At 43.5% G+C, this 18032-nt stretch overlaps 1 protein-coding gene across 3 annotated transcripts in view; it reads left to right on the top strand.

Annotated features, from left to right (window-relative positions):
- TNFAIP8 (TNF alpha induced protein 8) overlaps nucleotides 1–18032 on the top strand; it is a 123336-nt gene that overhangs the window by 39630 nt on the left and 65674 nt on the right. The window contains exon 2 of one of the 3 annotated variants that reach the window (XM_078365007.1): nucleotides 1–18032. This exon is cut by the window's left edge and continues 29068 nt beyond it. The exons of the other annotated variants lie outside the window; for them this stretch is intronic. The gene's annotated coding sequence lies outside the window, so the exon portion shown is untranslated. 3 annotated transcript variants of the gene reach the window in all.

Genomic DNA, 18032 nt, shown 5'->3' with positions numbered 1-18032 from the left:
AAAACATGTATGGCACATGGTAAAGTACTATACTCATCCTAAGCGCTTAATACAAGTTACTGATTATTCTTCTTTTTTTTTTTTTGGAGACAGTCTTGCTCTGTCACCTAGGCTGGAGAGCAATGGCATGATTTCAGTTTATTGCAGCCTTCGCCTCCCAGGTTCAAGCAGTTCTGCTCCTTCCGCCTCCCAAGTAACTTGGATCACAGACACCTGTCCCCACGCCCAGCTAATTTTTGTAATTTTAGTAAAGATGGGGTTTCACCATGTTGGCCAGGCTGGTCTTAAACTCCTGACCTCAAGTGATCCACCTGCCTTGGCCTTCCAAAGTGCTGGGATTACAGGCATGAGCCACCTTGCCTGGCTGTAAGTTACTGATAATTCTTGTTCCTGAAATGGAATAAGAATCCTTATCACATAAGTATGCATGTGTGTGTCTGCTTACTTGTTTCTTACTTAAAAAAACAACAGACAGTATGTGTTGGCATAACCATTAAGCTGGCACACAGTTGATGAGAAAACCATAGCCAGAGACTAGCTCTTAGGGGAGCAGTGCCTTCAAGGGCAGTGCTGTCCCACTGTCTGCAAAAATTTGATTCAGGCCGTGTTGTTGAACACACTGAGGAAGCTCGCAGAAGACACTGAGGTGTAATGGGCAGGAGGGAGGCATGTGGGCTGTTCATGCCCATGGAGCTTTTTTACAGGAATCAAGCTTTGCTGTCAGCTTCTGACAGTTTCCTGATAGTGTCATCAACCTGAAGATGAACCCCACCTCCACCACCTACACACAGAGAAGTCTTGATTGCAGTTCCTGTGTGGGTCTTCTGGGTGTCTTCACACCCACAGATGTATTATTTTTAATGAACTTGGCATTCCTCTGAGGCAGGTTTAATGGTGCCCATTAAAGAGATGGCAGCTCCAAAGTTTCTTCGTTGTAGAGCCGGCATTTCACCCTGTGAGGAAATAATTCTGTCTTCCTACCTGTGAGGCAATGTTAAAGTTGAAATAAATCTTTATGGACTAGTTTCTGTTCACCTAAAAAAGAAAAGAACTTTGCAGATTAGAACTACAGTTGACCTTTTTCTATTTCCTCCACTTTTTTTTTTTTTTTAACACAGGGTCTTCCTGCGTCACCCAGGCTGAAGTGCAGTGGTGAGATGATAGCTCACTGCAGCCTCTAACTCCTGGGCTCAGTGATCCTCCCACTTCAGTCCCCTGAGTAGCTAGAACCACAGGTGTGTGTCACCACACCCAGCTAGGTTTCATATTTTTTGTAAGAAACAGTTTCACCACGTTTCCCAGGCTGGTCTCGAACCCCTGGGTTCAAGTGATCCTCCCACCTCAACCTCCCAAAGTGCTGGGATTATAGGTGTGAGCCACAATACCTGCCCTTCTCCACTTCTTTCTACATCCTCTAATCATGTTGATTGTAGTGCCACGATGAAAAAGACCCTACTTTGGAGGGATATAATGCATTTTTGAGTTGAGCTAAATTGATTAAATGACTTATTTGATGTCATCGATAAACTCTAGGGTAGAGATTCTCACACTTGGCTGCACATTAGAATCTCTTTCAAAAATCCAGGTGCCTAAGGCCTACTCCAGATTAATGAAGTCAACAATCACTGAGGGTTAGACTCAGGTGTCAGTATTTGTAAAACCTCCTCATATGCTTCCAACATGTAGCCAATTTAAGAACCAGTGCTCTAGAACATGGCTGTCAACTGGGGGCAGTTTTGCCCTGCCCTCAGGAGACATTTGGCAATATCCAAAGATAATTTTAGCAAACTGGGAGGGGTTTTATTAATTAAATTTTAGTGAGAGGGGTTTGCTGCTGGCATCTATTGGGTAAAAGGCAGAGATGCTTCAAAGCATCCCACAATGCACCCAACAGCTCCATGTAACAATTACGTGGGCCAAAATATCAGTACAACCAAGGCTGAGAAACAATACTCTAGAAAAATCAGGCTTAAGAAATGCCAGAGCAATGTATATGCCTGTTGTGAGGAAATCATAGCATGTAGAAGTTTACATTTTTAGCCACCTGACAAGATAATAAAAAGGAAGTGGGCCTCTGCTCTTTGAGTCTCCTTTGCATCTGCCATCACAGAGGCCTGCCCTTGTGGCTGGTGCACCTGGTTTCGGTTTCTTGGGTAGGACTACTTCTTCCTATAGTTCCGTAAGTTTATTGTACTTGAACGGCTTGGAAGAAGACCGAAGTTAAGAATGTTAAACCCATTAGCCAAGATAAATAATTTTTAAATAAACTTTTGTATTGTTTTGCCTGATATAAAGTTTTCTAAAATTACAGAACAAACCATTTGAAAGTGATTATATAAGAAATTATATAAGAAGTCTGATTCTATATGCTGTAGAGACTTCTTTTTCTTATTCCTTTTGGTTGGAAAAGAGGAGGCTAAGAAAGGCATTTTAAAATTCTATCAAAATCCGTTTTCTTTAATTTTGAGATATTCAGGAATGGTTTTACAGCAGGTTATATTGACCTATATTTATCATGAAATATTTGCCTTCTATAGTAATAATAATTGTTATTTTTTGAGATGGAGTCTCACTCTGTTGCCCAGGCTGGAGTGCAGTGGTGCCGTCTCGGCTCCCTGTAACCTCTGCCTCCTGGGTTGAAATGATTTTCCTGCCTCAGCCTCCCAGGTAGCTGGGATTACAGGCACAGGCCATCATGCCTGGCTAATTTTTGTATTTTTGTAGAGACAGGGTTTCACCATGTTGGCCAGACTGGTCTCAAACTCCTGACTTCAACTAATTCGCCCACCTTGGCCTTCCTAAGTGCTGAGCCACCACTCCTGGCCCTACCTTATATAATTAATATCATGATCTTTATCTCCTTTGGACACACCTATTTTTCCAGAGTTTGGGACAGATAAAAGAACTTTGTCATAAATAAGTTGTGTTTTTTGTTGTATGCAGTTGTCAAGTTTAGTGTTTAATCAAGGTGGTAAATTTAGTTGATTCATCAGTTCGATTAATTATATTAATTAATTATAGTCAAACATTAATAATAGTCAAACTGTTTTCTTCCCCAAAACTGATGAAAGTAGATAGTCATAGCTCTTGAAATACTCTGAATTCATCTTTTTTTTTCAGTTTGTCCCTTTAAAAGGAGATTTCAAGTGTGACCTTCAATGCTCTATATCAGCCATTTGTTCTAGAACTGATTTTGTTTTTGAGACAGGGTCTCCCTCTGTTAGCCAGGCTGGAGTCTGGAGTGCAGTGAAGTGATCATAGCTCACTGCAGCCTTGACCTCCTGGGCTCCAGCAATCCTCCTACCTCAGCTTCCTGTGTAGCTGGGACTATATGCATGTGCCATCATGCTTGGCTAATTTTTTTATTTTTATTTTTTTGTAGAGATGGGGTTCCCTATGTTGCTGAGGCTGGTCTTGAATGTCTAGGCTCAAGTGATCCTCCTGTCTTGGCCTCCCAAAATGCTGAGATTATAGACATGAGCCACTACACCTAGCCTGCAACTAAATTGATATACATATGAATCTGGGGTGATACCTGTTATAGTTTTTCTGTTTTTTCTTTCTCTCCCAACCTCCTGCCCCCTCCCCTCTTCTGACCCTCTTCCTGCTCCTCCTCCCCTTCCTCCTCACCATCTGAGGAACACTTGATTCTGGCTTAGTGGAGTTTATTAATTCAGTAAACATTTTGGAACCTACTATGTACATTTTGCATTAATACTATAATGGCTAAAAATTGTTTTAGCCTGTTATATAGATTGAAATCCTGGGCTCAAGTGATCCTCTGGCCTCGGCCTCCCAAAATGCTGAGATTACAGATGTGAGCCACTGTGCCTAGCCTAGAACTAAATTGATGTACATAGGAACTGGGGTGATAGGGTTGTTTGAGACACTAAGCCAATACTCTTACATGTTTGGGTCCCTTTTGCCTCCTGTGGTTGGAATGTTATAAAATAAGACTAGAATAGACCGAGTGTGGTGGCTCACGCCTGTAATCCTAGCACGTTGGGAGGCTGAGGCTGGCAGATCACGAGATCTGGAGTTCGAGACCAGCCTGGCCAATATGGTGAAACCTTGTCTCTACTAAATATACAAAAATTAGGACGTGGTGGCACGCGCCTGTATTCCCAGCTACTCAGGAGGCTAAGGCAGAAGAATCGCATGAACCCCGGAGGGGGAGGTTGTAGTAAGCCAAGATTGTGCCACTGCACTCCAGTCCAGCCTGGGCGACAGAGCAAGACTCTGTCTCAAAAAAAAAAAAAAAAAGACTGGAATCACAACAGCTCATATCATATTTGGCATGAATACTCCTTCAGTTTTGGAACAACATACCTGTTTCTTCATTGAATGTTAGCAGTGACTCCATAATTTAAGGGATACTTTAACTTTAGTCTGATCCTGGCTTTTGTAGCTATGCATTTAAAGTATTCCTGGCCAGGTGTGGTGGCTCACACCTATAATCCCAGCACTTTGGAAGATGAGGTTGGAAGAGTCGCTTGAGCTGAGGAATTCAAGGCTGCAGTGAGCTATGATGCCGCTACTACACTTCAGCCTGGACAATGAAGCAAGACCCTGTCTCCAAAATAAAATAAAATAATTCTTTTGGATATGTAAACATTTAGGTTTTTCTTCTGGCTTTGGAGTTTGTATTTCAATATGAGTTGAGAAGATAATCAGTTAATGCTGTAGAGACCCTTTCCTAAAAACTTGAGTTAATGAGAACCATTACAAAAGGCAGCTGGTGATGGTTAAATTTTCTCCTATGAGAGTTGAGTGAGTGTGCATATGTTCAGTGTGTGGTGGATGTGTGTATACACACATGCTGTGGGAGAGTTCTCTGCTAGAATTGGGGAACAAGATGGAGAGAGAGAATTAAATGAGTGCTTAAGGACTGAGTGGATGAAACCCAAACCTTGAAGCAGAACTAGGCTGGAACCACCCTGGTTTCTTGGTAACCAGGGTCATTTTGGGTTATTTGTATGTATAGTGGTATACCTCTTGTTCCATTATGCTTGACAATACCTTCTTTATGTTAAAAAACCCGGCCAGTTGCGGTGGCTCACGCCTCTAATCCCAGCACTTTGGGAGGCCGAGGAGGGTGGACCACAAGGTGAAGAGATCGAGACCATCCTGGCCAACATGGTGAAACCCAGTGTCCACTCAAAGTACTAAAAATTAGCCAGGCGTGGTGGTGCGTGCCTGTAGTCCCAGGTACTCTGGAGGATGAGGCAGGAGAATTGCTTGAAACCAGAAAGCGGAAGTTGCAGTGAGCCGGGATTGTGCCACTGCACTCCAGCCTGGCGATAGAGCGAGACTCTGTCTCAAAAAAAAAAAAAAGGACACCAAGGTGGATTTGTAGCCCCTGTCTAGATAGTTTTAGAATAGGATCTGTTTGTCCATACATGTTAAAAGAACTGGTTTGGTTTAGGGAGTACATAATTAACAAGGTGAGACAGGAGTTACTAGTCTTCAATTGTTTTAAAAATGTGAAAGAGAGATTAGACATGTTCTGTGTATCCCAAAGGCACAGCACCAGAACCGTGGATTGAAGTATAGAAAAACAGATTTCTGTTCAGTTCAAGGAGTATTCGAAGAGATCAAGAACCATGGTTTGGTGGTGGGGTGGATAGAGTGTAGAAACTGTCTTTCAAAGAGGTTGTCAGGATGACTACTGAGAAGGGGACACGGGATTAAAGTAGTGGCCTGGGAATAGGCATTGGAATAGATGATTTGTAAGATTGATTTCAATCTAGCCTAAAAATTCTGTAATTTTTAGGACATATTACCTCCCCTGGAAAGTGAAAAATGAAGATGCATCTGGCATTTAAAGGCAAATTTCAGATTCATTGGTTCAGTGTCTCTAATGGCTTTTTCTCTCGAACTTCTTCAAACTCTCCTGCAATTATACTCTTTCTCTTACACATCAATTTCTTTCTGTGTATGGAAGCATCCTTATCACCATCAGAACATGCCTTTTTATCACCCTTCTTAAAAAACAAGTTAAAGAAATTTATCTATTCAATGTAGCCTTCCAGCTCTATGGCACTTCTCTCCTGTCCATTCTGGCAGAACTCCCTGAAGGCTTGTCTCTTGGGGTGTGCAATCTCCTCTTTTGCCGCCCCTCCTCACTCCACCACTCCATTAAGGTCACCAGAGACCTCCATTTTAACAAATCCCATGGCCTCTTCTAGTCCTCATCTTTTTCAGCCTCTCAGTAGTAGATGGCATCATCCATTCCAGCCCCTTCTTTTTCTTTTTGAAGTATGCCCTTGTAACCACCCCTTCCCCCTCACTTCACCTTGAAACACCATCCTGACTTGACTTCCAGGGCATCACATTCCGTTTTTTTTTTTTATCCTACCTCAATAAGTGCCCTCCTCAAAGGCCTCTACAGATGGAATTGCCCCAGGGCTCAGTCCTTGACTTTCTTTTCCATACCATGCTGTCTCTAGGGTTCTTAACTGGGGTTTGGCTGCTTTAAGAAAAAGAGAAAACTAAACTTAAAAAGATAGACTTTATCCAAGTCTAGTTAATTCAGAACTTTTGGAGAAGACTTGTGAGCATCAGTTTTTTTTTTGGTTTGAATTGGTGTTTTTGGTTAATTTTTATAATTGGGTACACAAGTATACAGCCAGGATTGAGAATCTGGATGATATCTAGTCCTGGGAGAGAAATACTAAATACTGATAATTTTCAAATTAATGTATTTAACACATTTTCCCCAAACTCCATCTGTGTTTATTCTGTTGTGTGTTTACATTTCCACTATAAATAGGCATCTTGATTGCATGCCCCTTCCCCCACACTGGCTCCTTCCTAGGTTTGCCCTTTGTGCATACAGCTCTCAGGCCACAAGCCCAGTGGAACCTGTTCCCTTAGCACACAGCTCACCCGGCAGCAAGTCCTTTTCACTTGCCATAACAAATACACACATCCTAAATCTCACTGCTGCTTCTCCCACCACCACTTCTCTTCTGGGTAGGCTCAGGAGCCTCCTACCTCTCCCGTGCTCTTGCACTGTCACTCTCAGACAGTCCTTGTGCAGTCAGAGTGGTCTTATCACTGATCACAGTCATTCCCTTGCTCCAACCCCCCATGGCTTTTCATTCCAACGGACAAACTCCCCGCTCCTTACCAGGAGCTACGGTCTCCCCTTCATGTGGCCTCTGCCCAATTCTGCAACCTCGTTTCCTCCCACTCCCTCCTTCCCTGCCCCGGTCAGACTGAACTGACCACCATGCTGTTCCTCAAACTTCCCAATTTCATTCCTCCTGCCTCAGAGCCTTTGCACACACCACCCCCCACCTGGAAGCCCTGTCCCCATAGATTCTTCCTTGGCTCTCACCCTAATTTTTCTCAGGTTTCTGCTCAGATGTTACCCCAGGAGAAGGCCTATCCAAAATGCTCCTCTCCCCCACCCACTCTCTTCTGGTTTATTTTTTCCCTCCACAGCATTGATCTCTACTCAAAATCCTGTTTTTCTGTCTATTTTGTTAGAACTTTTATCACTGCTCTATCTCCAGCACCATCGGCAGTGCTCACACGTAGTAAATGACAGTACATACTTGTGGCTGAATGATAAAGTGCTACTCCTTGAGGAATGGTCCCAGGACCTTGGCGTTTTGTCACTTCTGTGGCCCTTGGCCCCTTTTCAAGCCTCTGAGCAGACAGTGCTGACTACAGCCAGGATGTCCTGCTGAGTTTATCTCAGAACCTACTCTCTTCTTGCTGCTTCCAATTTGGCTCCCTGGCTGTTTACCGATAACTTCAGAAATACACCGGCATGGGGAGGTCAGCGTCTGGCACTTTAGCTCTAGGTGGGTACCTTTCAGTTCTTCTCTTCCTGACTACTCCAAAGCAAGTCCATGCTGGTTCTGTTTCTGTAGACATACTGTTCCTTGATAATCCACTTTCCTGATTTCCTTCCCCTTTTCTCTTTGCCCCTTCTTGGTCTTCTTTGCAGGCTCCTTCCCCTTCTTTGTCCAATATCAAAACATTGGTATTTCTTAGGCTCTACCTGGATTCTCTGCCCTTCTTACTCCACTGTCTTCCTGGTGACCCCGCCCATTCCTAGGGTTTCAGATTCTCTACCTGCCGGTGGCTCCCAAACTTATATTCCAGGCCCAAGCTCTTGTCTAAGTTCTAGACCTGGGTGTCTAGCTAGGAAATGTTCTTTGGTGTCTCACAGGCAACTTAAATTGTATGTGAAGAAAGCTGAACTTGCCTTCTCTTTCATTTTTCCCCTTAGTCAATGACCCAGGTAACTATCTCGAAACCTGTAAGGCTTCTTCTGCCCTTACCCCTATGCCTAATCAATTGCCAGTATTGTCAGTTCTCCAGGTGAATAGCTGTAGACTCTATATATTCCCTGTCACTATGCACTGCCACCAGCTAAGACCAAGCCACTGCTGCCATCTCTTTCCTAGGTTACTTTAACGGCAGTTGCACCCCCTACACTTTCTCCAGTCTAACGTCCTGTGCTGCTATTCGCCTTTATAAAATGTCCATCTGATTGCATCAGCCTCTGCTAATGCCTCATTAGAGTTTTGATAAAACGTAAACTTTTTAACAGGGCTTGTAAGATCCTTAATAACCTGTTCCCAAACTGCTGCATTTCTTGGAGTTTCTTGGAAGTATCTGCCTCCCTCAAGCATACCCCCACCCCACCCTGCATACATACACATCACTCCTGTGGGCACTTGTCATTTACAGTAGAGTATAACATAGGGCACAGTAAGGCCTCAGTAAATATTTGTTGAATTGATGCAGGAAGGCAGTGGTCCTGGATTGTAATTGTATGTCCTCAAATTTTAATTTAATATACTTTAAAAATGTAAAGGCTTGGCCAGGCACAGTGGCTCTTGCCTGGAGTTCCAGCAATCTGGGAGGTTGAGGCAGGTGGATCACAGGTCAGAAGTTCCAGACCAGTGTAACCAACATGGAGAAATCCCGTCTCTACTAAAAATACAAATTAGCCATGGGTGGTGGTGCATGCCTGTAATCCCAGCTACTCGTGAGGCTGAGGCAGGAGGATCACTTGCAGTTGGGAGGTGGAGGTTACAGTGAGCCGAGATCGCACCATTGCTCTCCAGCCTGGGCAACAAGAGCAAAACTTCATCTCAAAAAAAAAAAAAAAAATGGTAGAGGCTTGCAGAGTCAGAAGTTGCTGTTTTGTTTTATAGTGCTGTGTATGTGTTTCCCTCTACTCTGTAGTTTCCAGAGGCTTATTAAAAACGGAACTAAAAGAAGTATGTGGGATTCTGTTAGGAAATCAGTTTCAATCTGTGCTCTTTGGCCGTTGAGTGCTGAGCTTAGAAGCCTGCCAGATGGGGACATAAGAACCAAATCACCTTTGCTTCCCAGTGGGGAACAGGGGCGTAAATTGGCTGAATGGGCTTCTGTGGTAAAACTCCTCCAACTTGAGCTTGTGTAAGCCAGGATCAAAATACCTGAGACTTGTTGAGACTTGTCTATACTGTTGATTAAACTTTCAAACCTGTTTGGGAAGAAGGCTTGGAACAACAGTGGGTTTGGGTCTTGTGCAGTAAATCCTATTAAAAAGAAATAGACAAAATCTTAATCATGTTTAATTTGTAACAATATAGGTAAGACTGTTGGTTGCTGTTGTAATGAACTTAAAAAAGAATAGAGAATGTTTTTTTCCTTAGAAGTTCCAGGTTTAATGACGAAACCCTGTCTTACTAAAAATACAAAAATTAGCCAGGTGTGTGGCCTGGCGCCTGTAATCCCAGCTACTCTAGAGGCTGAGGCGGGAGAATAGCTTGAACCCCAGAGGCGAAGGCTGCAGTGAGCTGAAATCGCACCACTGCATTCCAGCCTGGGCCACAGAGCAAGACTGCATGTCCAAAAAAAAAAGAAGTTCCAAGTTCAATATTCTCAACTTTCCCCTCGGGGCTGAGAGCTCCTGGGTGAGGTTTCTAAGTCTCCATCCTCTCAGAACTCCTATCTCTAACTTCTTCGTGCATGATCGGAGGGGCCTGAAGTCACTGCTGAGTCACAGGAATAAGCAAGAAGGGAATGACACACTTCCTGCCACAAGTTCTAGGGAGTTTTTATGGTTTGTTTTTCTGTTTCTCTTTGAAGATTCCCTGAAAAGACAGAAGGTTGCCCTAGCTGTCTCCTGATTAGCAGCCTCTATTTGTTTATACAATTTCATAGGATATCCTCTCTGCTATACTTGTAACTCACAGGCTTTTTGAAACTTCTTTTCCTTATCACAACGGTATTACATGTTTGCGTAGTGTATTTATCTACTACAATTCGATCAATAAAAAAAGAGGTATTCCTTATTGTTATTAAAGAGAAAAAAATATATTGTGAATATCATCATTTCAGGCTTTTTTCTGTGTGCTTATAGTTTTCTCTTTAAAAATTATATATGGCTTAATATAATTTCTTTGCCTTTATTTATTGTTTTGTAGCCTTTCTGAAGAGTTCTCATGTTATTAATACTCTGCAAGATCAGTTTTAAAGATTGCATTACTGACCAGGCGCAGTGGCTCACATCTGTAATCCTAGCCCTTGGGAGGCTGAGGCAGGAGGATTGCTTGAGGCCAGCATTTCAAGAGACCAACCTGGCCAACACAGCGAGAGACTGTCTCTAAAAAAGAAAAAAAAATTGCATATAGATGTGCCGTAATTTACTTAATCAGTCCCCATGTGGATAGTAGGGCTCTAAAAGTTTTTATATGGGGTCATTGCTATAACCCGCAGAGCTTTCTTGCACCACAGCTGTCCACACTTGTCTCTATTTCACTGGATGTATTCCTGTAACTAGCTCAAAGGCCCTGTGGAGTTTTAAAGTTTTTTATCTTTATTGTCACTTTGCCTTCCAGATATTTGTTCTGTTTTTCATTTCTGCCATATAACATAAACTCCTTACCATGTCCTATATGGTCTACATATTCTGGCCTTTGGCTAACTCCCAACTGCTTCTCATACCTTTCCTCCCCTTGCTTCTGTCACTGTAGCCCAGCAGCTCCTCTCCTCTCCTTCCCTGAAGCATGCCAGGCTTGTCCTATCTCAGGATGTAGCCCTTGCTCTTTATACACATTATTCCTGTGGCTTTCAGCAAATACCTCCAATGCCACTTCTGCTAGAGTGGGCTCTGTCAGAACCCCCTATTTATTTTTGCTCTAGCACCTTTCACAGTCCGTCCTTTGTTTATGTGTGTGCTTACTGGACTGCCACGTCTTTTTCCCATTGAGGTTAGTTTTGCAAGACAGGCAACCTCATATGTTTCATTTCCCATGTCCCCAGCATCTAAGTCAATGTCTACTATTCAGTAGGTACTGGGTAAATGCACGTGGATTCATTCATGCTGAATGAATGAAGAAATCTCCCTGTCATCTAAGAGTGTGTGGTGTAGTAGGGCTGATGAACTGTGTATAGTGATGGTTACCTCTTGGAGCAAAACATGGCTATCTCCTGGAGCAAAATGTAGGAAATGCTGTAAGTGTGCAAATATCACAGAGATGCAGGAGTGGGAGCCAGTGACTGGCTACAGTGTCATGAAAGGGTTCATCTGAGCGGAGCCTTGGGAGATTGGCAGTGTTTTGCAGCTGGTGACTATGGAAAGGACCCAAGGGGCTGAAGAAAGTGGGTAAGCAGAGGCCCAGAGGCAAAACAGTGAAGCACAGCAGGGGCAGGACTGTGGACTGCTTTAAATCCTGTGTTGACTCATGGACTCAGACCCCTGAGCAGCAGAGAAGCATTGCGTGTTCCTCATCAGAGGGTGACATGGTGAGTGAGGATACGGAAGTACTTTTTAAACTAAATTCTAGGTACACATGGCGATGTTAGGGTGATCAGGCTGTGCTTCAAGAAGATGTACCATGAGGACAACTAAGTAAGAGGAGCAGGAAGTTCCAGCCAGAGGATGAGGCTGAAGGGGGTTGGGATGATGGGGCTGTAAGTGAGGAGAAGGCAGAGGAGCGTTTTGGAGCTGGGGAAGAGGGAGAGTGGGACCCACGATGACACTGAGGTTTTGGTCTGAGTGACTGATGGGAAGATGAGATCTGGAGCCCTAGGACAGAAGCTGTTTTGAAGTAAGAACACTTATGAATTTAGTTTTCACTGAATTAGTAATCCTCTTCCGGATTAAACCAGTCCATGTGCCCTCCTTTATCCTGAAGGGGCTTGGGTGACAAGAAGATAGGGAAGGGGAGACGATAGTATAAACCACAGGATGGGGGCTCGAGCTCCCATGGCCTCTTCTTCCTTTGTAAGAAAAGGACTGCATTTTTGGAAAGGGGAAATGGGGCTCCAACTCCTTTCCAGGGGATGAGATGTTTCCTGGAAATGTCTGTTCTCAGGCCCCCATTGGGAAGGATTTGCCACCAGCCTTGTTGTTGGGTAAATTTGTTCATGTTGTTAGGCTGAGGAGAGTGGGGGCGGATGTGTGTTGACTGTGGAGCACATGAACATGTGGGCTCAGGATACAAATGGGAAGAGGCCCAGAACTGGGTGACACATCATATTTTTCCCACAGACATTCAAAAATGATGTGTGCTTTTCTTAGGAGAAAACATGAAAGGGAAATTACTCAAGGCATGTTATAATTCTGATTGCTCTCTAAATTGAAAAGGTTTTGTTGTTGTTGGTTTGTTTTTGCTTTTTGAGACAGTCTCACTCTGTTGCCCAGGCTGGAGTGCAGTGGTGCGATCTCTACTCACTGCAATCTCCACCTCCTGGGCTCAAGCGATTCTCCTGCCTCAGCCTCCCGAGTGGTTGGGACCACAGGAAGCCACTACTACTCCTGGCTAATATTTTTATTTTTGGTAGAGATGGGGTTTCACTGTGTTGGCCAGGTTGGTCTCAAATTCCTGGCCTCAAGTGATCTGCCCACCTCGGCCTCCCAAAGTGGTGGGATTACAGGTATGAGCCACCTTGCCCAGGCTGGAAAGGTTTTTGAAACTTACTTTTCAAAAAAAAATTGGTTTGAAAATAGCCACATGGGTAAAACTACATAATGAGAAAGCTCTCTGTCTTCTAGAGAGGGAATGGAGAATAGAAGTGCTTGGCTGGCATTCTTCGGAATGTTGTCTTTTCAAGAAACCACCTTCTATTGCCTTAAAAACGAAAGGAGGTTTAACACAATGCAAATGGAAATGAGAAGGGGTGAGGCACGGATGAGAAGACAGCAGAACTTGGTAAATGAGTGACCACCCAAACCAAGAGAGAAATCAGTGACGACTGAGTGACAAGGTTGTGAAGGGAGCCAGAGAGGTTAAAACAGAAAAAAATAACAGGTTGGTGATGGAGGGAAGATGAGAAATTTAACTTGGGAAATATCATACATGGCCTTATTAACCAGAATTTCTAGAAATTTACAAAGAAATTTACCTTACAATTGGATAGTTTTTCTTGGCAAATTGAGAGTTTAATTAGTTTAGTATTTTATTACTAGGGATCATGTTCAGTTTTACATGAGGTTTTGCAATGGAATGATGCTATAAAATGTCAGGCCTCTGTTTATATTCAGTTCAGTAGAGAATAAACCACATTTAAGTGCCAGCATATTTATTGCAGCCAGCACTCAGTGTTTCCTTGCTTTCTAAATGTTGATTCTGTGTTTTCATTGGTAGTGTAGGTGTGAAGAGAGACTTGAGCATGAATCATAGGAAGACAGACGTAGATGCTCATTCAGCAGGCCTAGGGCCCAGCGAGTGCCGCAGCTGTGCTGCTCACAGCTAGTGGTGGGATTCTGGGCAAGTCTTTCAGTCTCCTTGGATGGCCTTGTTTTCCTTGCTTGTGAAATGAGGTTAGATGGTATCAGCGGTCTTGCCAACACCCAAGTTATGTGATTCTGAGAGAAATTAGAAGACAGTCTTCTTTTTTTTTTGCTTCTAACAATAACATTTTTTATACAATTTATACTTAAAACATAGAAACAAGTACATGATAGAAAGGCCTACCTTCCCACGTTTACCTTTTGTGCAGCGCGTTTGGGTGGGCAGCCTGAATGGCAGCTGTGGTGATGACAGACGTGAGCGATCTCTGCCCCAGTGCTGGCCCTCAGCAGCAGTGTGAACATACACCGCTTAACTCATCACTCTACCTGGCCTTGGGATTTATTTTGCCTTTCTATTAAATGTAAAGCTATTCTTCCTATTTTCCATGTAGTCTGTTTTTTGTGCTTTTTGCCTGGTGAATCATGGATGCTTTCGTGATACGATATGAAGACAAAAAAGCCAGCAGATGTAGGCTCATATTCCAGCATTCTGCTGAACAGATATGTTACCTTTATGGAGCTGGGTTTCCACACCTATAACCTGAGGATAACAATGCCCACTTCCCAGGGTTTTGGCAAGGACTGAATGGACGACAGTGAGAGCACCATGCACACTGTGGACATTTGCAGGTGCTTAGCAGCAGGATTTCCCCAACCTTGTCTAAACACGGACCATGCAAGGCCATGTCTAGACAAGGTTGGGGAAATCCTGTGCTGTGCAAGGCCTCCTTTATGTGAGAAGTTGGGTCTGACCATCCGCCATCTCTGTTAGAACATCTGGAAAATGCTTCTGAGCACATTGTTTATCTCACGCACTGCGTCTCCTGGAATAATTCCTTCTCAGCCTGCCTTCTTCATGCTTCACCAATGACTCCTTCCTCTTCAAAGAAGAGGAGAGAGACAGAGAGGAGTAAGTTGAATAGAGGAGGGGGAAGCTCTGATTAGGGCTGTGGTGTAGGGAGGCCATTGAAAGAGTTGGCATGGGTGTGATTCAGCATGGGAGGAGCGTATGGAGAGAACTGATGGGAAGAAAGAAAAGTTGAACAGGAAGAAAATGAAATTAATCTTGGCATTCATGGCATTAAGCACTAGGGATTAGGGAGTATCCTGGGAATGCCAAAGCATAAAGGTCAAGGTGTTTTGTAGACATTTCCAGTTTTGTCTGAGGCTGTAGAATTAGATGAAATAAACAAATTAAAGTATCTTTTTTTTTGCAGGCACAAAAGTCTCACTCTTGTGATGATTTTGTTGAATGTGCTACTAATAAGGATGTGGGTAGCTGTGAAGGAAATATTTTTCATGGGGTATGTGAAAAGCAATTGATGAAACTAGGCCAGTGAGAGTGTGTGTGTCTAGAGATTGTTCTGGGAGGGCAGGGGTTAGGCCTCATGGCCTCTCCTCTCAGCCCTGCCCTATTGCGCAGGGCCCTGTTGAATATGCTGCTTAACCTTCTACTCTGCCACTCGCTTTGGAAACTGGGATTGCCACCCACTTTCACTGGGCGTGCGGGGAGTGAAATGATTTAAGTGAGAGTCTCTTGCTCTGAGATGCCAAGATAAGCCCGAGTACACACACACACGGAAGAGAAGGATCTGGTTTTCTCATGGCCACCATCGTGCATTTGCAGAGAGATAGAGAAGAATACCAGATAAGACAGCCCCAGACTTCCCTCATGACAGCTTATTTGGTATTATTGTGACACTCCAGAGTACCTCCATGACTGACAGTGTCAGTTGCACTCTCAGGGTTTGGGGGTTAGGGGTTGGGGTGCAGATTAGCTTTTTGCTTCTGCTACAGAGCTCTGCTCACCAAGAAAAAGGCCAAGAGCCACCTGTTTTCCTGAGTGCAAATTGCCTTTACAAAGCTGGGTCTGGACAGATTCTTTTGCCACTAGAGGCCACCAGGCAGGGCTGGAAGTCCCAGCTGCCTGCTCTCTCTGCCTTGCCTTGAAGCATGGGTGATGCATCCGTATTGGGGGACCATCACAATGTTGATCCCTGAGCCTACCTAGAGTGTCTTAATTCAGGAGTCCTAGGGAAGCATGGAAATTCTGTGCATAGTCATGTCTACAAAGGCATCTTTGTAGAGATTAACTTTTTTTTTAACATAAGGCTATTCTGTAAGGTTTGACTGCTTCACAAATATTTATTTGAGAGTCTCCTGGCTCTTTAGCCTCTGTCTGCAACTCTCTTTTCTTCCCAAATATAGTAGGATATGCAGAATGCTAACTGCTGGGACTGGTTTAAACAGCACACTTTGAATAGATCCAGGGATAACCTGGGCATTCTAGTTTCAAGTGAGAGAAGAGGAGTGTCTTAGGGAAATGCCTGTGCAGATGCTTTCCTTTTTATTCTCCTATTTTTGGAGAACTCTCTCCAAAACGAGTTATTTCCTGCTGGGTGTGGAGATGCCTACCAGATACCTGAGGCTACCATGTGCAGCCTTCTCTGCCCTTGCCTGGTGTCGGGACCTTGCTGGTACCTCCCTGACTGGGCCTGGAGTGTGCATAAGGACCCTGCTGTGATGGTGGGAGTTGTTTTCACATAGGACTACAGGAGTCTTCCTCCAGCCTTCTCTTCCCCTGGCTTCACTGGACTGCCCCATCTTCCCCCAGCAGAAATGGAAAGAGTGGTTCCTGGTGACCACCTAGCCAAGCAGCCACCACTGAGGTCACATTTTAGGGAAATGTGAGGGGCCTGTTCCTCTGTTTAGATGCAGCATTTCTGTTCTTTGTAACTTACTCTTGGAATTGCCAGTGAATCACGGCCTGGGAAGTTCTTGTGATTTAGAGTCTTGCACTTCCAGGAAGAGTTTTCTCTTGATGCCTTCTTTGACCCTTAGTCCCTGATAAAGTTTACATGGCATGAAAGGCCAGTCAGAATTTGGGGGGTTAACACAAAAGAACACAAAAAAATTGTTTCTAAGTTATAAATTGGTATAAACGTCATATCTCTATGAGTTAGTCACCTGATAATGTAGGCCAAAGAAAACAGGAAATGTATAGATATGTTTGTAAATTGATGTTGTTTTGGTATCTCTTTTGACCTCCTTCCCACATTAGTATTTGGCACTTGATTTTAATTTAGGTCAATAATAATACTCATTACTGCTTGAGAACTCTGTGTGCATCAGGCAATATGTTATTTGCTTCACATAGTTCTCTTTAAATCTTAATAGCAATTCTGTGATGTGATTCTCATCTTACAGAAGTGCAAAATTGCTCAGGGCTGTTAAATAACTTGCAGGTCTACAAACCAGAAAGTGGCATAAATAGACTCTGAACCAGGCCTTGGAGAGTGTGTCCATTACCGTCCATGTTTTTTGCCAGGTGCCTGGTTCATTCGAGGTGGAGTGTTATTGCTACAGAATATAGAAATTAAGTCAAGAAGCTTATCATGTAGGGAGAGTAAGATAGATAAACAACCGAAGATAATACAAGGACAGCTGTGATAGATACCAAAAAAGTGTAAGCAAGAAGGGTCCACTGAGGGGCTAAGGGAAGAGGTTGAGATCATACACACCTAATTGGGGTCACCCAGGAAAAGTCTTTTTAGAAGTGGTGCACTTGAGGTGGGCCTCATAGGACTGGCAGAATCTTACTTGTGGGGGTGGATAAGGAAAGATTTGTGGGTAGCAATGACTGCCAGATGCCCAGGTAAATAAACGGGATCCTAAAGAAACTATTAGATTGTATATATGCATGTATGTGTATGTGTACACATGTGTATTGTGTATGCCTGGATACACTCACAGTTTTGTTAATTATGAAAACCTTCTATACTCTTCCAAAGCAAAAGACTAATGACTAAGTAGCAACGTTGTCCAAACTGTGTTCTCTAGTTCTCCTGAGAACAGAAACACCTCTGAGCAATACTTAATAGACGTTCGTGTTTATACAGGTAGGAATGAGGTGTTTTTTAAATTTTCTTTTCTTCAGGCATCTGTGAATGAGGCCTCTCCCTTTTTGTTGTTTTTTAAGTATCTGTTTCTATTTTCTAGCATGTTGAAACATTAGACTTCCTGTTTCTGCTTGATTCTGAATATACTCCTGTTTGCTTGTCACAGGTAATCTTGAGTTTCTATGTAGCTGTAGTTTACAGGGAGCAAGTGCAGGCAGCAACCAGTCCATCTCTGTCGTGAATGTGAAGACCTCTCTGGACTTACAATTAAAGGCTACATAATGCATTCCACTACAAGTGACGAAACCCAGCTCCCAGAATAACAAGCAAGACAACTTTTCAAAGTGACTGTTGTTGACCAGTGCCTTCTGTGCATTTGTATG

The sequence above is a fragment of the Callithrix jacchus genome, chromosome 2, assembly GCF_049354715.1.
Source record: "Callithrix jacchus isolate 240 chromosome 2, calJac240_pri, whole genome shotgun sequence".
In the NCBI taxonomy this organism is placed as follows: Eukaryota; Metazoa; Chordata; class Mammalia; order Primates; family Cebidae; genus Callithrix; species Callithrix jacchus.
Note: the sequence above shows the minus strand (reverse complement) of the source record. Positions and strands in the feature narration are given on the sequence as shown.